Source organism: Chenopodium album, chromosome 2, assembly GCF_948465745.1.
Source record: "Chenopodium album chromosome 2, dcCheAlbu1.1, whole genome shotgun sequence".
Lineage (NCBI taxonomy): Eukaryota > Viridiplantae > Streptophyta > Magnoliopsida > Caryophyllales > Amaranthaceae > Chenopodium > Chenopodium album.
In genome coordinates this window covers 5,072,233-5,091,391 of record NC_137835.1, presented here as the reverse complement: position 1 = coordinate 5,091,391, position 19,159 = coordinate 5,072,233, and the positions used below count along the sequence as shown (strand labels likewise).

General features: G+C 35.6%; 1 long non-coding RNA gene across 1 annotated transcript; it reads right to left on the bottom strand.

The window, feature by feature from the left end:
- Positions 1-2,055: 2,055 nt before the first annotated feature.
- LOC145580675 (uncharacterized) lies at positions 2,056-8,929 on the bottom strand. The gene is made up of 2 exons (XR_014099591.1): positions 8,704-8,929; positions 2,056-2,588 (listed from the first exon to the last, which is right to left on the bottom strand). It is a non-coding gene; the product is annotated as an uncharacterized LOC145580675 (long non-coding RNA).
- Between the last annotated feature and the right edge of the window lie 10,230 nt (positions 8,930-19,159).

The window sequence follows — 19,159 nt, the reverse complement described above, 5'->3', positions numbered from 1 at the left end:
AACAAAGAGACAAAGATCTTCGATCAACTCCTTAGATATTTCCCATGTCAAAAATCTTGGTTCCTCCACGCCACCCAACTTCAAAATCTTAGATGAACTTATATGTCCTAATAGCGTGAAAAGTTTTTTTTTGCCAAATTCTCTAATTTTCTTGAAAAAAAAACCTTTTAATATATTAACATAAACTAGCTTTTTAGCCCGTTCAATGCACGGGTTGTTACTTGGGTTAATTATATTCATATGTAGGTAATGTAGGTATGCTTTTATACAAAGTAATTGTTTCATTTCTAAAACTTAAAAGAAAAAAAGAGTGAGGGTAGAAATGTGAAAGAAGACTAAGGAATTTTGTTAGATATATATACATGAAAAATTTGAGATATGAAATGACATATTAGTTTAAATTATACTTAACGTTTAGGAGATGAAAAGACAATTTTTATAATAATTCATATGTTTATGTAATGTGTACTAATTAATTGAACATTATTTTATTATGGTAGAAATGAAACACTTCATTTTCTTACTTGAATTTGCAAGTTGTAGAATGCATAAAGACAAAAACATAAATATTAAGGGAGGTGACATGTGGCATATGAGGTGATTAGTGACTTGGGAATTGTGATGCCATGTGTCATATGAAAAATTTGTGGTTTGTGTTTTTAAATACTAAAGTATAGATATTGTCACAGTGGCTAACCCAACTCCCTAACCATTATCAATTTGCAATAAGTCTTGTTAATTTTATTGTAAGACGTTTCATTTTAGGATAATATTACTATTTTTATAGTAACTTTAACCCATTAAAGAATAACTTTTAATTTATCGTTTGTTTGAATTTTATTTTAATATGTAATTTCTTATAGATTCATGATAACATACTATAATGCCTATTATTATTATTATTATTATTATTATTATTTTTATTTTTTGAACGGATGCCTATAACTAATATAATACATTATTTCTCGTAATATATATATATATATATATATATATATATATATATATATATAAAATACATTATTTATTTTTGTAAGACAAAATTATTATTCAAAAAATAATAATTTTTATAGATTAAAGAGTAATTTTAACCCTGCCCTTGTGGCTCTCTAAACACACACGAAAAAAGAGTAATTTTAAATATTTTTGATGCGACTTCGTCTTTTAATAAATTGATGTACACACGTCTTTTTAAAAAAATTTGGTTACTTCTCCCATCTATTTCCTAATACAATGTACAACCTCCGATTTTTTTTTTATTTACAACTTTTTTATTTTCTACATCATTGTCTCCCTAAAATTTGTCACGCCTTTTCGGAAAGTTTCGTGCCGAGAGGAACCAAACAAAGGAAAGTCCGGCAAGTAACTTGCACTGGAGAACAACAAATAAGTAATTAAGTATTGCCATTATTGTTTACCTTACGTTTAATTCTAATCCAAATGGACATTTTAAAATAATCAACCGCGTCATTATAGTAGATTACCTTCCTCTTGGCTTAATGTAAAAAAAACACTAGTACAGTTGTGAACGTGTAATTAATAAAAAAAATTTAAAGGCTTTTTAAAACTGTAATTGTCATTGTCAAACCAAAATTAAATTATTCTTTGAGTATTTTTTTAAATTGAACCTTGTAGTTTAAAAAAAAAATATACGTAGCAAATTTAAAATAGTTGATGATTGAATTAGATGGTTAAATAATCATTTTTATTATAAGTTGAGGGTTCGAACTTTGTTATAACGTTCTTATTCATTAAAGACCCTGTCAATTAAAAGCTCTTTAATCTCGGCCTTTACCTATTATTATTGGGCTACCTTACCAATAATCAGGTCTCTTGCTTAGTAGGTTAAATAGGTCTGTTAATGGTGCGTGGAAAAAAATATTGCCAGCGGCTCACCCAATTTCGTACTCTGTACTATATTACTCCTATAAAAATTCTTCCTAATTATATTCAATTTCCTAACAATTATCAATCTAACTCCAGCTTTGATTAATAATAAAGTACGTTGTATAAAAATACATCAACAATGACCAGCCTAGGATCAAGTCTTGAGGGTAGGCAATATTAAAATGACTACAACAAATGATGTCAATCATTTTATTGTATACATCACATCCTCCAAAAAACGTTTAAGTAGAGAGGTTTGGTTGAGTACTCCAAAAAAATGAAAAACCATAATAAACACAGACTGGATTTGATCCTTAACCTAAGAAACATCTCCGCTCCAAGTTTCTTAAATGAGAATGGATTATACTTGCAACAATACTACAGAATCTGACCATGAATGGTATTTTAAAGTAGCAGTGGCCTCAAGCCTAGGGCTGCAAATACTTCTGTACTTCTTAGCACCCCAGAGAAAACGAAGTAATAGCAGGTCCGTACAAGGCTTGATTAGCAGTATCTATTTTCTCAGCAATTGGATCCCTGCTGTCACTCTCATACTCATTTCTAGCTGTGTTGTATTCACCCATGACCGCTGCACCTGCAACACTACCGATCATAGCTCACCTCTGCTCACATGGGCATCTGTTATGTTGCTTCACCTTGCAGGCCATGGACAAGAAAGGGAAACACCTGTCCCGCTTCACCTGGGTGAGATTACTAATGAAACATTTAAAGTGATTCTTGAGTTTTTATTTTATAGCATGATTTTCTTAACAGCTTTCTTCTTCCACTTTGACTCTTGGAATGATGAAACATTGCCAGAAACCCTTGCCTTAGCTCTTTTGGCATGCTTGAAAACTTTTGGCAAGTTAAAGCACTTGCGGAATAGAATTCAAGAGATCAAACAAGAATCGACTAGACAAATGATCACTCTCCATTCGTGCCCTGGTGATTCAGGTCAGGTCATGGCATCGAATAAGAAGAAGATAAAACTTTTTGATAATCATTACTTGGTGAGCTTAAATTGGGGTGGTCGTAGCATAATAATTGAAAATCTTGAAAATACCACAAACAACCTTGAGTTAAATCATACGAAAGCCAGTAAGATAGCTGAAGATGAACTAAAACTCACTTATTACAAATTCTATGGAGGGGTCGCCCCATCTGAATTTGAGCTCCTTATTATAACTGTACTTCTAAGTGTAGAGCTCTCATCCTCCCCGTTTTTCATTGCTACAATATTTCTAAACAACTATGTAATTCTCTATGTTATATTATTTTTCATTAGTAAATTCAAAGTATCCCTTCTCAAAGTCGTCAAAGAAACAGAGGTCCCTCTTGTTTCTACAAGTCTATTGGTTTTACCACCCTTCAGCAAATCACTATATATAACTTCCATGGACTTTTCTGACACCCTCATGTATATATTATTAATCACCAATCATCTTATCGCCTACCCCATCATGCGGACACACTTCTTCCATCAAGTTTACCGTAATGACCCATATCAGTGGCCTGGGTGGTCTAGAACTATCCAAAGATTCAACATCCTAACGTACAGCCTCCGAAAACCATCCAAGATTTTAGCCTCTATCAGGGAAGGAGCAGTACGAGGACAGTTTAGGGGAATACTTATTCAGTAAGCTGGAGAACATTATATTCTGTCACTCAGATAACCCTCAGCGGAAACTGAATAATGTAACAAGACAGGTTATTGCAGCCAAGGGGCTTTGGGTTCTTAGGCAGGAAAAACATCTAGATTTGGTAGATTGTGAGGCACCATTCGAGGAAAGAGTGCTCCTATGGCACGTTGCCACGGCAATCTTATATCATACCAGCAGCAACAATACTCGTGCTGCTTTCAACCGTAACATGAGTATGCTTTTGTCAGATTACATGGGGTACCTACTGATTGTACAACCAAGGATAATGCCAAATCAGAGGGGAGTCGTGCTCCGAAGATGTCTACAGATGTGGGCAGAGATTAATATGCTCACAAAGGACAGTGAGATACAAGACCTTGAAAGAATTTGTCAAAAGATAAAAAGTCAACAACGACGACGACAGAGCTGCAGCAGGAAGGATCAGACCAAAACCGTGATACAGGGTGCATGTGAGTTGGCTAAAAAGCTAGAGTCGACGTTTCCAGACGCAAAGCAAAGATGGAGATTCATAGTAAAAGTGTGGGTAGAGAAGCTGGCCTGTGCTGCTACTCAATGTAAAACAATCAATCACATACAAGGCCTTAGCCAAGGTGGTGAGCTTGCCGGTATTGTATGGCAATGGATGCTACATTTTGAAGCCATTTCCGGTTCTGCTGTAACAAAATTGGATCCACCACAGCCGAAGCCTATCGAGAAAATCACTTCCAGAGCATAAACAAATACGATGTAACCTGAATGTTCCAAGTGGAAACACAAATTTCACTGTTGTACGTTCTTTCTGTACCCAAAAAAAAAAAAAAAAAAAAAAAAAAAGAAAAGAAAAAGAAGAAGAACGTTTGCTTGTCTATTATTGTAAAGTTCAGATAGCCATGTAATTATGTAAAGAATTTTACTTGTAAAATACATACTGTAATCTGTAAGTACGACTTCCTGACTGGCCGAGCCAGCTAGGTATAAGGGGGGCGCTATCCCGACACACACAGTGACACTCGTAAACAATGTAAAACAATAAATGTGTTTACCATAATGAATAAGAGGAGGAGGTGGTTCAGCTACCAAAGGGGGTTACAAGTGTTCTCCAAGGTTGGGTTCAATCTTTTTATCTACCATTTTTTTTACTAGTATTTTTTTTTTATGCTATTCATTTATTGTAATTTATTTTGATAGTTTGTACAAAAAAAAAAATTCCCCATTTTTTTTAGGACTGTAAAATTGAGTATTTTGGATTTTTGGGTTGTAAAATTTAATTATGAGTACTAAACATACAAATTATGTATTGAAGTTTTTTTTTTTTTTTTTTTTTTTCAGCTTCGCCACTATTCCTTCAGTTTTTTAACTTCTACCCCCTTTATGTTTTCATTCGATTTTTTATATTTTTATTTAATCTATAGTTTAACTCTCTCTTTATTTTCTTCTTTTTTTTTTTAATCTACTGAATCACTTGCAACCACACTTTGTAAGGCCAATTTTACTTTGGAAAAATTGAAAAGAATAATCCCACCTTTTGTCCATCTTCTCAAATAATCCCACCTTTTCGAATTCAAGAAATAATCCCACCTAGTACTCCCATCTTCCCAAAATGAGCCTTTTACCTTTTACCTGTTAGTGAAATTGGTAACCGGTTTTGAAGGTATTTTGCCACGTGTTGTCTTCTAATAGGTAATTTTTATTTTTTATTTATTTTTTGTTTTTAAAAATTAAAGGAATAAAAATAAAATAAAAAAAACCTTCTTCTTCCTTGCGAGCTATGCTGCCCTGCCGGAGCCAGCCCACCCTCGTCAGATCAGCTGGCCGTCGGAACAGCCAAAAACCGGCCAATCAGATCCAACCGCAGCCGCCCTCCGTGATTCCCTCCCACCTATTTTACCACCACCACCACCACATCCAGCCACCCAAACACCGGAAAAGAAAAAAAAAAAAAACCCAAACATTAACTTCCCTTCCCCATAACTCACTCACTCCCCACCTGAACCATTCACCCAAAATCGACAACAACAAAAGCGCAGCCAGCTAGCTACCAGACTGCCATTGCCACAAACCAACACCTCCAGCAGCACCGCTTTCGCCGCCTATAACATAAAAAACCGGCCAATTTAGCCCAATTTCAGATTAATTAAAGCCCCGATTTAAGATTAATTGAATCCCCAATTCATCCCAATTTCAAATTCATTGAAGCCCCCAATTCTGCCACCGAAGGAGTGACGAAGGTAGGAGGAGGAGAAAGAGAAAGAGGATTTTTGAGCGGTGGCTAAGCTCGTAGGATGAGCTCGCAATTGATGTGCATTGCATTGGTAAGAGAAGGAAAGGGCAGGGGAGTTGGAATTCTGTATTGAGGTTGAGTATGGGGGCTGCAGAAGGTGTGGCTTGTGAGTTTTGGTTGTTGTTATCGACGGTGGAGCAGGGGTGGTGTTTGCGTGGGAGTTGGTGTGTGGTGGTGGTGGTGTGGAGGTGGTTGACAGGGATGGAGGGGGTGAAGTGAGAGGAGAGATTAAAGGAAAAAAATTAAATTAAATTTTTTTAAAAAAAATCTAACCTGTTTTACAGGTTAAAGGTAAAAAGGATCATTTTGAGAAGACGGTGAACAAAGGTAGAATTATTTCTGGAATACGCAAAGGTGGGATTATTTTGAGAAGATGTGCCAAAGGTGGGATTATTGTTTTCAATTTTTCCTTTTACTTTTTGTAATAAATCTCTTACTTCGTACTTTCTATCTTTTCACAGATTTTTATTATTAAGGCGAAATTTCATTCACAAATTCTCCAAAAAAAAAAAAAGTGGGTGTACGTTAATTTATTGTCAGACGGATTAAAGTTATCTACTTACAAGTATTTAAAGTTACATTTTATACTACGAAAGTTATTATTTTAATATGTAATTTTATCTTACGTACAAAAAACTTATAATGTATTAGATTAATCATAGTAGTTTTTTTAAAAAAAGATTAATCATAGTAGCCTTTATAATATGTATTTCTATAAGAAGTTACATATTAAAATAAAATTCAAATCAATGACAAAATTAAAGATACCCTACAAAGGTTAAACTTCCCGTCAAATTGGCCATCTTACAATATAATTCATGTACACCTACCTTACACAAGATTTATTAACTTATTACATCTAAAACGGGTGAAAGATATCTTAAAAATATTTAAGTTTATCCAATGACGGATCTAAAAATTTACGTGTATGGGTTTGGACACTTCGGAGTTGTTGGACATAAGATATTTATTATTGTTGTCAAAAAAAATATATTTATTATGTATCAATCAAATCAACAAGGCATAAACTATTACTATAACACTATTTAGCAAGAAAATAAAAATAAAAAATACGCGTATGGAGTGTTGCATCAACTGCTCTTAAAAACAGATTGTTGCATCAACTGCTCTTAATTCCTACGTAGTATTTAGAATTGGAGTGTTCTTAATAATGAGTATATCAATCTAGGATACCTTCATCCAACATTGCCAACAGTCCCACTTTCCAGTTTAAGATGATCAATCAAGACCAGAAACTCATCCTCATTGTGGTCCTTACTAATCCACAGTCTTTCAAATGAAACAAACCCAAACAAGTAACGAACTAACGACATCCTCTAATGTGCAGAGACTCCTAAGAAATTCTCAATCACATTCAGAATTCCAAACAAGAAAATACTTGCTAAAGACTATGCATTCATACATCAAGATTTCTAATTTCCGTTGGTATGCACAAAAAGATATAAAAGTTGGTGGAACTATTACAGCGACCAAACAGGTCTAGTCTGAATAGAATCAAGAGAAAACTTAGAATAATGAACCAATAAAATTTCTAGATGAGGAATTTTTTTTGCTCTATACAACATATCAAGAATGGTCTAGAAATGAAGGACCACTATTTCAATTGATCTTTTATCCTCCCCAAATTTGGGCTCTTGGAACCCCACGATAACTACATCAACTCAGTTGACAATGAACAAACTCCATATGACACTCACACATTAACATAGTTGTCGTATTAGGTTTCTCCAAGAGAGTGTAAATTACTTGCATTAACCTTTGTGGCTTTCACCACGAAACAAATCTCAATTCAGACTGTAGTAGAAACCTACAAGGCTACAACTGTACCAAAAGTAGCTTGAAACTTTAAAAAAACCCTCAAAGACTACTCTATCATCAAGAAATGTAGTTAAACTCCTTGCTTGGTACATCCATCTCATGCTCTTGCCCAACAATGATATATAAGCTTGGATTGAAGCTACATCCTTGAGCTACTTTGATATAATCTTAAGTTGTGAAATTGAACCTACACGCCCTTATATGAGCTTACTAATCCCTTTACATTGATTTAGTGAAAGAAATATGGCCTAAATAGCATGCACCTCAGGAGAAAACCTTTCAATTTTGCAGCACCTTAAAGTCAAGTGGCAATCCAAAATAAATGCACATTTAATTTCAATATTTTCAATCTTCTCCCCAAGATAAGTTGAGCAAATCAGCAGCCTTTCTCAAAACAGGTGAATAACTAAGTAGTTCTGATCTAACAATTACTAGCCCTTAATTGCTTAAACTAGAGAATCCTTCCATTTCAACAAAGGTATACCACTTAAAACGTTCCTGACATTCTTTGAGTCTACAATTTATCAAATCATCCCAAAAGTTGATCATGTAGTGCCAGCAAAATCGAAAAAATTTACTTCATAGCAATCAATGTAGCATACTACTGATCCCTCTTGTCAATAATAGATTGCACAACACACTCATTATTATTCTTCAGTCACAACATAAAAGGACGAATGACTTGTGAATTTCGTAACAACTTATGCCTATCAACTAATCATGTTCAAAATAAGATTATAATTGGTACATTCTTGTGTATGATTTACAATTTGCCGCTAAATTTCTGGACTTTACAACCTAAACAGTTGGTTAAAGCAATTCTATGAAGTAGTGAAGTTCAATCCACCACCAAATCAACTGATCACTCAATAGTCAATACAACACAAATCAAATAAAATCCCTAATTAATACTCCAATCAACAAACTAAAAGCAATGACGATCAAATCAAACCAAATCGAAATTCCAGCAAATTGAAGCCGGATCTGAACCAGATCCTAACCCTAAAAATACAATTCAGCAACAAAAAAAAAAAAGTGGAAAGAAAATAGAAATACCTTATTCTCGGATTTAAGCTTGAGCTTTCTAAAAATGGCAGTTTTGTCGGTGAAATTTTCGGATGCCATTAAAGACAAACAAGAGTATGGAAAACAGCGAAGATTGGAAATTGAATTTGCAGAGAAGAAGAGGAGAGAGAAAGATAGAGATTCGAACCAGATTTCTCCTCTTCAGGGAATTTTGAAAGTTTTCAATCTTACTACTGTACTACGTACTACTCGTATTTTTTTTCTTTTGTGGGTCGAAATAAACCAGAGGAGTGCTTTAGATTTAAGGGTTGTGAAAGTACGAATTGACCCTTACTGTTTACTCCTCCTTCCTTGGCCATGTTTGGTAATTGGCTTTTTAATGGCTTTTTGGTTAGCTTTTGGCTTTTGGCTTTTGGCTTTTGGCTTTTTATACGTGGTCAAACAACCAAAAAATGTGTTTGGTAATTGGCTTTTTAGTCAGCGAAAAAGCTGGCTTATAAGCCAAAATGAAAAAGCTGCTTTGAGTAGCTTTTTTGTTGGCTTTTGGCTTGTTGGCCCACAAATTATCTAATAAACAGCCAACAACCAACAATTAATTTACCAAACACTTTTATAACGGCCAACTTAAACAGCTAATTTCAAAAGCTATTATAAACAGCCAAACATTCTAGCTAGTCAAACAAGCCAAGTGAACCAGCCAACCGCCAACAGTCATTTGCCAAACAAGGCCCTTGTCTAATGTTTAGTAGCGTTAGATGTGGTGTTGGTGTGCACAGCCGGTTACCAATTGCATTATTTTTGCTTTTTTTTTTAATCAACAAACTTTTTTTTTTTTTTTTTTGAATGGTTTTAATCAACAAACTAATTATGGGCTTTGTAGGGCTTCCATTGGGTTATTGTACTATGAACTGGATTGTGAGCCCATTTTCCAATCAATGAACTTTTTATTTGTGAGGTTTTAGAAATTAGAACTCTCTCTCCATGGCATAGGTTTTGTTTGACACACTTGGTGGTGGTGATCTAAGTAGCGGGTAGCATTTTGACTTGTTTCATTGAGGAATTTGAGAAATTAAGAGTGTTTGGCGATGGATAAAAATCACTCAGTTATTTTTACAATGATACATTGATACCTAAACAAAGTAATTACAGAGTAGTTATTTGTCTTCCAATCTATTCTCGATACTACTACGGAGTACTTTTTTAACTTTTGATACAAACTACTACGTATGTTTTTGATGTGAAGTGTGAAACTATTCATAATTCATTGAATATTCTTTCTACATCATTTTTCTTGAAATTCCTTGAATAAAAAAGGCTTAAAATAAGGAAAAAGATATATGCAGCCTTAAAGGCTAAGGGTTGTATATAAGACGCTAAAAATGGAAAGAATTGACAATTAATAAACATTTATTACACCGATTTACTCGTGAATTGTCGATAAATTCCCAACTTAATACTAAAAAAGGAACTATATTAAATACTTATACGCAGCCCTAAAGGCTACATATAGCATTACCCTTATTTTAATCATCACATATTTCACAACACTCAAAATAATACACCATACAAAGTAACTGCCATTAATGATTTGTACTTGGGATCAATGGCTTGTAAGAGTATATATTTCATAAAAGTATGATCTATTAATACAGTGACCTATAACAACAACAAAGTATCAATGTTTGGTCTAGGGGAAAGGCACATTGGGTAGCTAGGGTTCTTCATCCCCTCCCTTCCCCCTATGTCTAGCCTGCTAACTCGGGTTGGGTTAACTTGAAAGAATGCTTTCCGTGATCTTTTCCATTATACTTGCTGTCAATATATACATGATACATCCTTAACTAAAGCCACTAATTAAGGAGAAGATTTACATCAAAGTATACGGTAAGCTATAAGTTAGGAAATCAGCATATTTACATAAAACTAAGTCAACGATATATTAATTCTAATATATCTTAACACACCCCCGTAGTCAAAGCGGGAGGAGGACGGACACTTAGACTATCCCTGAAATCTTCAAATAATACCCGTGGTAGTCCTTTCGTAAAAATGTCCGCAATTTGGTGCCTAAAAGGAACATGGAGGACGCGCACTTCACCCCTAGCCACTTTTTCACGAACAAAAAGAATGTCCATCTCTATAAGCTTGGTTCGCTGATGTTGAACTGGATTACCCGAAAGATAAATAGCACTCACATTATCACAATAAACCAAGGTTGCCTATTTAATCGGGCAATGTAACTCCAACAACAAATTACGAAGCCAGCATGACTCCGAAACCACATTGGCCACACCTCTGTACTCTGCTTCACAACTAGACTTTGATAGAGTAGCCTGGCGTTTAGAGGACCAAGATATCAAATTATCACCCAAAAACACACAATATCCAGATGTGGAACGTCTCGTATCAGGACACCTACCCCAATCAGCATCTGTATATGATACAAGTGTAGAGATAGAGGAAGGATAAAGATGTAAACCATGGTCAAGAGTGCCTTGTACATACCGAATGATGCGTGTCAGATCAGCCATGTGAGTTTCTTTCGGATCATGCATGTGTAAGCATACCTGTTGCACAGCATAAGATATATCCGGCCTTGGAAAAGTAAGATACTGGAGCGCCCCAGCAAGGCTACGATACAAGGTAGGATCTGCAAAAGGGGACCCCGTAGCACTGACTTTCGGCTTGGCCTCAACAGGAGTGGCCGAAGACTTGCATGAACTCATCCCGGCCCTGTCAATAATCTCTTCAGCATACTTTCGTTGTGACAAAAATAATCCACCCTTATGCCTTGTCACAGCAATGCCAAGGAAATAATTTAGAAGACCCAAGTCCTTCATAGCAAATTCCTTGCTAAGAAGAGCAATAATAGAACGCCTTAGAGCATTAGAGGAAGCTGTAAGAATAATTTCATCAACATATAGCAACAAATAAGCCACATTCGAGCCATCACGGTAAATAAAGAGAGAATTGTCACTTTTGCTATTAGTAAAACCAATAGAAGTAACAAAATCAGCAAATCGCTTATACCAAGCCCTGGGTGCCTGTTTAAGACCATATAACGATTTCCGCAGCAAACATACATAATCAGGATGAGTCTTATCACGGAAACCAAGAGGTTGATGCATATAGACAGTCTCATTAAGCTCACCATGCAAAAAGGCATTCTTAACATCAAGCTGATGAATTTGCCAAGCCTTGGCAATGCCAAGCTAAGCACAGTACGGATGGTAGCCGGTTTGACAACTGGACTAAAAGTCTCCCCACAATCAATGCCAACCTGTTGTGTTTTGCCATCACCTACAAGACGGGTTTTATGCCTCTCAAAAGAACCGTCAGATTTCACCTTATGAGTAAAAATCCACATAGAACGAATAACATTAACATCAGGTGGACGGGGCACCAAATCCCACGTCTTATTATTAATAAGAGCATTAAATTCATCATCCATAGCCATTTTCCAATTCGGGTCACGTAAAGCAGAAATGGGGTTATGAGGAAGAGGAGATTTCGTAACACTAGACACCATAGTATTGAAATTTTTATATTTCAGGTTTGGCTTAACAATACCACTTTTGCTTCGCATAACAATAGAAGGAGGAGGAGGAGGTGGCTTTGGTGTGTGAATGTGTGGGCTGGAGTGAGGAATAGTGGAACTTGGGCTGACTGTGTGGGTAGCACGCAAGGAGGCTGTGGCTGATTGAACAGGCCCACAGTCCACTTGTGAGCTAGTCTTCCCAACAGTAGCCTCGGTGCTATGGGGTTGGGTAAGAGAAAGAGGAGTGTTGAGCTGAAGTGGGCTGCCATAAGAAGGAGTAAGGCTCGGCCCAGGTTGGTCAGAGAGAGAAGAAGAGATTCGTTGAACTGGGCTGCTAGGTGGAGTTGTGGAGTGCGGCCCAACTCGGTTTTGGGTAGGAGAAGGAGGAGAAGAAAGCTGAACTGGGCTGCTAGGTGGAGATATGGCTTGCGGCCCAGTTTGGTTGGGCATGACTTGTTGTTGGGCTGCAGATTGCATATGGTGAATAGTGTAGGAACTAAGACCATTATCCAAGAAGTCATACGTATGAGAATTAGGAGTATGTAATTTAGCAAAAGGAAAAACTTTTTCATCAAACACAACATGTCGACTTATTATGATTTTACGAGAAGATAAATCATAACACTTATACCCCCTATGATTCGACGGAAATCCCAAAAATACACAAGGTGTAGATCGAGGTTGAAGCTTATTAATTGTGGTTGAAGGGAATAAGGGATAACATAAACACCCAAAGACACGTAAGTGAGAGTAAGTTGGTTCCTTTTGATAAAGAACATGAAGAGGAGTTTTGTTCTCTAGTAATTTACTCGGAAGAATATTATGAAGATAAGTTGCCATTTGCAATGCATGATGCCAAAAAGATGGAGGTAGAGAGGCATGAGCAAGAAGAGTACGAATTATATTGTTCAATGATCTAATTTTTCTCTCGGCTTTCCATTTTGTGATGATGTATGGGGACATGAAAGTCGAAAAGACATACCATTAGACTCACATAATTTCCAAAATGGTCCATTATCATATTCCCTCCCATTATCACATTGAAAAGTTTTTATGGGGCGTTCAAATTGAGTACTAATATATGCTTGGAAAGCTAAGATTTTATCAAAAACATCCGATTTTTTTTGCTAAAGGAAAGGTCCATAAAAACTTAGAATAATCATCCAACACAAGCATATAATAACGATGACCCGATGAACTCAAAACAGGAGATGTCCAAAGATCACTATGAACAATATCAAAAGGCATACAAGTAGTAGAACTTGAAGAAATAAATGGCAACTGAACATGTTTTCCGAGTACACAAGAATGGCAAACACTAGAACTAGATGAGTGAGTACATTCAATGTGTTTATTATTACTAAGAGTTTTTAAAATAGAAGATCCCGGATGTCCCAAACGATCATGCCAAAGAGAAGAAGCTAAAGCTGTAAAGGTTGATGGAGAAGTGCTTGATAAGGTGGTAGTGAGTGGATAAAGGTCCCCTTGACTATCACATCTCATTATTGACATCCCCGTCCGATAATCCTTCACAGAAAAACCATAAGGGTCAAACTCAACAGACACACAATTATCAGTTGTGAACTCACGAACAAAAATCAGATTTTTGATGAGTTTGGGGGCATGTAGGACATTAGAGAGAGACAAAGGTGGGTTTGGGGAAGGCAAAGTAGTATTACCACAACCACGAATTGGAATCGTATGACCACTACCAACAACAATATTATTATGATGATTGCTCAAATTAAAATAAGACGAGAGATTACTGTTGGTGGATGTCATATGAGAAGTAGCTCCGGTGTCCATGTACCACGAAGGATCGGGCTGCTGTAGAGTCATGGTGTGATAAGCCGATGCAATATCAGTTGGAGTATGGGATTGGTGAGAGGCTGCATAGGCTTGTTGTGGGCGTGGACCAAGTAAACCAGGTTGATGCTTTGGGCCTTGAGGACGAGCCCATCCTTGGGAAGGGTATGGGCAAGGAGGAGCCCATTGAGGAACCCATCCCCAAGGATAAGCTCCGTACTGTTGCTGCTGCCATGGAGAAGCTACCCACTGCTGCTGCTGCTGCTGTACGGAACCGCCGCGGCCCTGACCGGAGCCACCACCGCCGGAATTGCCACCTGAACCGCGAGCAGCCCCGCCGTTCTGCTTCCCACGGCCACCGGTTTTTTTTTCTGGTTTTTGTGCTTCCCACGACTAGTCCCTAAGCCATCCGAATCTGCCTCCCTTGAAGCAGCCACCATAGCCAAAGCAGAGGTCGTAGCGGCCCGTTTTGCCAAGCCCGCTTCCTCCAATGTCAACATTGAACGGGCTTGGTAAAATTGTGGTAAGGGAGTGCTTTGTCGAATCAAGGTTGCAACCCCGGAATATGCCTCCGTGAGACCGGAGACAAGTTGAAGGACGAGGCGGTTGTTGTCCACCGGAGCCCCTACGTTTTTCAGCTGGTCAGAAAGGCTCTTGAGCCGTTGACAATATGCCGATGCATTAGGGAAGTCCTCCATTTGAGTGTTGGAAAATTCCTGTTCAAGGGTAACGACACGGGAGTTTTGATTGTCTTGGAATATGTCCTTCAAACGATCCCAAGCCTCCATTGCCGTAGAGTCAGGTTCAATGATAGTGTTCAAAAGGTCATGAGAAATGGTGGAATAAATCCACCCAAGTACGGCCGCATCCAACGTCGACCATGAATCTTTTTCCTCATCCGTAGAGGGCGCGGGAACCTTCTCCTTCGGAGGAATAATGTGATGAAGGACCTTATGAGAACGAGAATGAACCTTGAAGAGCTCCGCCCATGAGGAGTATTGTGCAGTATCCATTTCAAGAGTGATGGGAATGCAACTTTTGATATTATTGACAGTCAATGCTGGATGAAACTTTGAATCCGGCATGGCTGTGAATTAAAGAAGAGAAGAAGAGAAGAAGAAGATGAAGAGGAGATAAGCAGAGAGAAGGGGCGAAGCAGTAGGGTCGTGCAGCGGAAGTAACCCTAACAATCTGATACCATGAAAGAATGCTTTCCGTGATCTTTTCCATTATACTTGCTGTCAATATATACATGATACATCCTTAACTAAAGCCACTAATTAAGGAGAAGATTTACATCAAAGTATACGGTAAGCTATAAGTTAGGAAATCAGCATATTTACATAAAACTAAGTCAACGATATATTAATTCTAATATATCTTAACATAACTAGACACAAGATGCAGCCCACTAGGACCTTTCTCCATACCTACCAAAAAAAGGATTGAAGTTAACACTGGATCATTGTTATAGCTAGGAAATGAGAGTTAGATGATAATACATTGAAGCTAATACGAAGTATATGGTAGAGAAGATTCAAGATTGAAGAGATATAATACTTCGTATTATAATTAAAGGAATTTTGGATAGGGGACTCGCAACTGAACTGAATCACTGATAGAGCATTGATTGGGCTTCAAACTTTTCTAACTAATCAATTTCTGGGCTGATTAAAATATAGCTGGCTGGAATTTGGGCCACATGTTGGACGGACAACTTGGAATTCCACATAATACATACTGGCTAAATTTTGATTTCCTCATTTTTTTTTAAAATAAAATTAATTTATTTTGAATAAAAGTCATACAATATCTTCTTTAAATAAATAAATAAAATAAAATAAAATAAAAGTCATACGAGATCTATAAAGAGATTTAAAACTAACAAATACATGATAATTGAATCAAATAAAGACATTATGTCGGCAAAGCTACAATCATTGTTACATATTGTACGTTCTTCATATTGTCTTTCGTATAGTTGTGATTTACAAGCTTTTTTCGGGGAGGGGGTCTATCAATATGTTGTAGTTGTGAAGAAAATTTTCATCCGCTAGCTTTCAATCGAAATACTAACCTCTTTTTTGATCTCACACATATTTTTACCATGGAACAAAAAAACAAATTCCCTCACACATGAACGAACGAAAAAACCCTGTCTTTTAAAGGAGCAAAATCCTCTTACAAAAGAAGAAAAAATATCCTTTGAGACAGAAATGTTCTTCTTAGGAGAGGAAGGGTTATTATAAACCTAAAACAAACGAAAAAGCACAAAAACGATTGAGGCTTTTCACCAGTAAAAACCTATGAAAGCCTCTCCAAAGTTAAACAATAGAGGCTAGGGCTTTTAATATGTCGTGAACAAAGTCTACTTTTTGCCTAACAAAGTTAACTGACCCCTTTTTTAAAAAAAAAATTCCACATATATTATATTAGAAGTTGTTAAATACGAAGTACATTTAAAGTCTATTCAAAAAAAAAAAAAAAAAAAAAAACATTTAAGGTTCTATTCTTCTCACTTATTTTCAAATATTTTGAATATAATTAGTTCAATGAAGCTAAAACATGGACTAATAAGTTTAACTTAAATGAAATCAGAATTGACATAAGGATCTATTGTACTTGGGCTATAAAGTTCACCTTATTTAAAAACCTTATTACTCTATATTAGATTTTGAATAAAGTCTTTATATAAGGTAAACTAAACAGAGCGTACAAGTATTCTATAGTAGACCTATACAAAGAAATCTTACGCTTTGTTTGGATAGCAAAGAAGGAAGGAAGGAAAGGAAGGGGCCGGGAGGGAAATTGAGGGAAGGGAAGGGAAAAGAAAGGGAGGGGGAGGTGAGCTCCATTTTCCCTCTAAATCTCTCCAATTTTAGAGAGATCATGCTTATTAAAGTGAGAGGAAAAATGGATCCCTCCCTTTCCTTCCCCTTCCTTTCCCCAATCCTTTATCCAAACAAGAGAATATGTCCCCCTCCATTTCTCTTCTCTTCTTTTCCTTCCATTTCTTCCTATTCAAACAAAGTGTTAATGTATAATACGGAGTAAATAAACATTATACGGAGTATTAATATTGCTCACTTTTAAATCTTTATACAAAACATTAAACAATTTGCTTCACTGGTGCATATAATAATGCCATGTATACCGACATGTTGATTTAAGTTTGGATAATTTATCATGCTAGAAGGCAAATGCAAAAGTCCTTATCTCCAGCACTGGACCAACAATAGAAAAATACATTCGTATATATCAAAATTGCATATTCCATATATATATATATATACTCCCTTCGTTTTTAAATATTTGCTCCATTTCTATTTTTTGCACTATTTATTTATCATACTTTAACTAATGTTTATGATTTATACATAAGAAAAAATATAGTCGTGTGGGTACTTGTTAGAATAATCTCAATGAATAGATTATTAATTTTCAATTGTTAGAAGTTATACCTATTGATAATTAAAGAGATTAGTGATCAAAGATTAGCATCGGCATGTATGTCCAAGAGAAATGGAACAAGTATTTAAAAACGGAGGGAGTACTTAAAACCATACAAATACTGTGCTAAGGCCTGTTCACATTTACTTAATTTCAGTTCAGTTCAGTTTAACTCTAATCAGTTCAGTTCAGTTTAGTTCAGCTTCTAATTTTCCTCTCTCATAAAATATTCAGTTCAGTTCTGTTCAACTCCAATCAGTTCAATTCAGTTCAGTTCAACTCAGTAAATGTGAACAGACCCTTATTTAAATTCCATCGTATGTAACATATATGCTGAAATGTCACTGTAATTTGTAAGAGCCAACAAATAAAGAATTATTGGGTAAGGAAAATGACATGAACAAGAGGTCCTATTTGTTTGTCTATAATTGAAGAAAATACAAGTATAAGCCTGGTTTGTTTGCAGGGTGAAGACACGGCTACTCCGAGTGAAACATGTGTTTGTAATCCCATACTTATATATTACCCGTATCTTCTTTTGTTTTTAATCAACTTCATACAGAGTACTGTATTTGTTTTTCATAGAAATACAGTACTCTATACTATTTCAAATTATATCATTAGTATTATAATTTGATTATTCAACTATTTTTATGTAATTAGAAAATAGTTTAATGAGATCATCTGGTAATTAATTTTGTATTGTATCTGTATATGCTCGAATTTTTTTTTTATTTATAATACTATATGTTCAATTATGAGGCCCAGAAATATATTTGTTAGAGGACCATCTCAACCAAAAGCTTAAGCTCATGGTTGAGGCCCGGGAATATGTTTTATACTCTATCAAATTTAATATCATTTCTATTTTTATCGTTTTATTTTTGTCAAGTTTATTTCAACCCGAGTTTTCACAATATCAAAATTCATCATAATTTATATTAATTGAGCATCTAAACCAAAAAAAAAAAAAAATAAAAAAAAAAATAAAAAACCTATGTGGCCTTTATCTACCCAAAACATCTCATAAGTTAACATGGTTTGAGATTGCAATTTATTTTGGGAGTGAGAGAGGATAAGGAGATTATGATTCATGACTAGCCTTTAGCGAAGGGGACATATTAAAGTTGTTATTGAAAACTGGTCTATTTCTTTGTATTTAGGTAAGATTGACATATATATTTGATTTAAGACATGGATGGATATATTTCTTTGCCAAAATTTTAAATAAAGCAAAACAATGATTTATAATTTTCTATTAGAGAACAACATAAAACAAAATTTTATAAAATCTATGTAGTACACTAAGAATATATATGGTGTTTGACAATAATGTGTCGGTTATTCTCCATAAACAAGAAGAAGAATGAAAGAACAAATCACCTTTCTTCATACTTTCCCCTTCTCTACAAAGGAATTGGAATAATGTATGTCCTCCTTAGAAATTGAGTACTCCGTATGTCATAGGTCAAATCTTGTTCAATAGCACAACTATAGTCGTACACGAAACATTTAGACCAAAAAATAAATAAAAATAAAGCGGTTAATGAATTTTTATTATTTTTATTTACTTCTTAGTAATTAAGAAGAAAAATCTAATTTTAACGAAATGTTTTGCAGGTAAATTAGTCTAAATATATAAGTTTAATTCCCTCTAAGAGTCTGTTCTAATTTGCTGAATTGAACTAAATT